This window comes from Ictidomys tridecemlineatus, chromosome 4 (genome assembly GCF_052094955.1).
Source record: "Ictidomys tridecemlineatus isolate mIctTri1 chromosome 4, mIctTri1.hap1, whole genome shotgun sequence".
NCBI lineage: Eukaryota > Metazoa > Chordata > Mammalia > Rodentia > Sciuridae > Ictidomys > Ictidomys tridecemlineatus.
This window is the reverse complement of record NC_135480.1, coordinates 109,036,002-109,039,135: the sequence shown is the minus strand read 5'-3', so window position 1 is coordinate 109,039,135 and position 3,134 is coordinate 109,036,002. Positions and strand designations below refer to the sequence as shown.

The following is a 3,134-nucleotide window of genomic DNA, read 5'->3' as shown; positions in this document are numbered from 1 at the left end:
CATCATTATCCTAAGTACATGCATAAGACACGAATGGTGTGAAAATACTTTGTTTACAATCAATGACTTGAAAAACTGTGCTCTATATGTTTAATATGAAATGAATTGCATTCTACCATCTTGTAAAACAAATTAGAATAAATAACTAATTTTTTAAAAAGAAGACAAAATAGCAGAAAAAATATGTATTAGGAGTGATAAGTGTTTTTAAAATACTAGAAAGCAAATAAGATGGCGGTAGGGTGTTGTATGAAAGGAGAGAAGGATAGCACTCCCCTTGACAAAGACGGAAGAGGCCTTTGGGCCTGACAACACACATAGAGTTAAGGCATAGCCACCTACTTATGGCATCTAACCATCATTTTTTTTCTAGCAATTAAAGAAATGCAAATCAAAACTACTCAAAGATTTCATCTCCCTCCAGTCAGAATGGCAATCATCAAGAATACAAGCAACAATAAGTGCTGGGGAGAATGTGGTGAAAAGGTACACTGATTCATTGCTGGTCGGACTGCAAATTTGTGCAACCTCTCTGGAAGGCAGTATAGAAATCCTTAGAAAACTTGGAATGGGGGCTCCGTGGAAGTGTGCTTGCCTGGCATGCGTGAGGTACTGGGTTCGATCCTCAGCACCACATAAAAATAAAGATATTGTGCCCACCTAAATCTAAAAAATAAATATTAAAAAAAAAACTTGGAATGGAACCACCATTTGACCCAGCTATTTCACTCCTCAGTCTATACCCAAAGGACTTAAAATTAGCATACTACAGTGAAGCAGAAACCTCAATGTTTGTAGCAGCTCAATTCACAATAGCTAAACTATGGAAACAACCTAGATGCCCTTCAAAAGATGAATGGATAAAGAAATTGTAGTATTTATATATCAATGTAATATTACTCAGCCTTAAAAAGAATAAAATTATGGCATTTATGGGTAAATGGATGGAGTAGGGTAATATCATGGTAAGCAAAATAAGCCAATCCCCCCAAAAAAGGCCCAATGTTTTCTCTGATAAGTGTATGCTTATGCATAATTTGGGGATGACATGAGAAGAATGGAGGAAGTTTGGATTAAGCAGGGGGGGGAAGAGTGGAATGAGATGGACATTATTATCCTATGTATAGGTATGATTGCATGAATGGTATGACTCTTCATCATGTACAACCAGAGAACTAAAAAGTTGTGCTCTATTTGTGTAAAAAAATTGTTTTTAATTAAGATGAAATAAAACCTTTTTCTAAATCAAAAAAGAAAAGGAAAAGGTGGTGGCAGAGATTCCTATAGTCCTCATGAGAAAAGCACTTGATACTAAGAGTGATGACTGAAGACTAAACTTTTATGTATAAATGAATATTAAGATCAATATTTTTTTAAAAGGCACTCTTTGATTTTTCCCAAGCTTCCTGTAGACTTGCACAGGTCACCCCCTCATCTTGTCACAGTCCAATCATTCTTTAGCCCACTGTACCGTGGCTTCTGCCCACTTCTGCATGGAACCTGCTCTACCAGTAACCTCCAGGCTGTCCCAGAAAGCAGTCATGTACTTCCTCCTGCCTCTCCGATCCTCACCCATCAATCCTGCAGAGTGACCTTCACCAGCTCTCCATCGTGCTCTCTGACTCATCACCCCACTCCACCTCAGCTCAGGACCACTCTTTAGATCTCTGACTGCAGCTATCAGTAGGTCCTGGCTGTGAGTCGGAAGCCGATGATCCCAGCTTGCCTGCCTCAGGTCTGGATGTCTTCTTAAACTTTAGGATCCCTCTGCCCATCTACCTGCTGACATGTTTTCCTGGTATTCCGCTGACCCCTTCAACTCCTGATGTGTAAGATGGAACCCTCACCTGGCTAGGCACTCTTGGTGGAAACTAGAAGCTAGAAGTTAGTCAGGCACAGTGATTCAGTGAGGGTGGGGGAAAGGCAAGTCAAGGAAGATTGATGGTGATTTTTTAGAAGGGAATGTAGAAGGGAAAGGAGACAATAATGAGCTGTGTCTGGTATCTGGGTGTGGGTAGGTGAGGATCCAGTGGCCAGGAAAGAGGTGAAGAAGAAGAGATGGAGTTAGGTGGAGATATCAGAGATATCACGTCCTCAACTGAATACATATAAATTGACCAGAAACACCTGGGACAGGAAACAGGTAAAGGAATTGGTTGTCAGTGAACAAATTGTTTCGCTATCTTTCCATGATATCTGTTACAGAAATTTCGACTTCTGCAGCAAAAACTTGCAACCCTCAGATATCCACGAACCAATCTCCAAGCCTTACATGGTTTAGAGCAGTCCAATATAGTGTAGTTGTAGAAAAAGCCATCTGGAAGACAAGAACATTCATATTAGTGCCAGAAACTAAAACTTGGCCTTAAAGTAAGAGACTTTCACACACACCAAATCTGGTCTTCAAACTAGAAACATATCCACCTCCTGGCAGGGGCTCCTTCATACTTCTCAGTAGCATTTCTTTTTTTTTTCTTTATCTTTTCCTTCTTTGTGGTTATTTTTTTTAAAACTTATTGTTTTAGATACCTTTTAAAGTGAAAGAATAGATATCCCTCGTTCTGCATTCGCCGCCCTCCTTCAGGGTACAGTTGCCTTTGCCTTCCACACATTTGCCATTCTTGAAAATGTTGCAGACCATACACACTGTGGCGTGAGCTGAGAAAAAGGGACATGAAGACTGAGCCCAGGTATGAACCCACAGGGAGAAACGTGTAGGACACACATTCAGGCACAAAGCATGGCCCTAAGTACTCCATACACAGTTTGGGCAAGAACTATATTAGATTGATTTCACTGAATCTTAAGGATATGGAAGCTCTGACCTGTTGAACTCAAATTACATTAAGCATAAACAAATTGGTTTAAACTTTTAATATGCAAATTTGTGGTATGTTAACAATTTCCCATGAAAATTATTTTTTAATAATAAATAACATTTAATAAGAAAATTGGATGCTACTTGTTAGTTGGTATGAAAATACTGGGGATGGGGGGCTGGGGATGTGGCTCAGTGGTAGAGCACTTGCCTGGCATGTGTGATGCACAGGGTTCGATTCTTAGCACCACAAATAAATAAATAAAGATCCATTGACAACTAAAAAATATTTAAAAAAGAAAAGAAAAGAAAATAC

General features: G+C 39.4%; 1 non-coding gene across 1 annotated transcript; it reads left to right on the top strand.

Annotated features, from left to right (window-relative positions):
* The first annotated feature begins 242 nt into the window (after positions 1-242).
* Positions 243-367, top strand: LOC144377474 (U6atac minor spliceosomal RNA). Its single transcript, XR_013438473.1, has one exon. It is a non-coding gene; the product is annotated as a U6atac minor spliceosomal RNA (small nuclear RNA).
* The last annotated feature ends 2,767 nt before the right edge of the window (positions 368-3,134 follow it).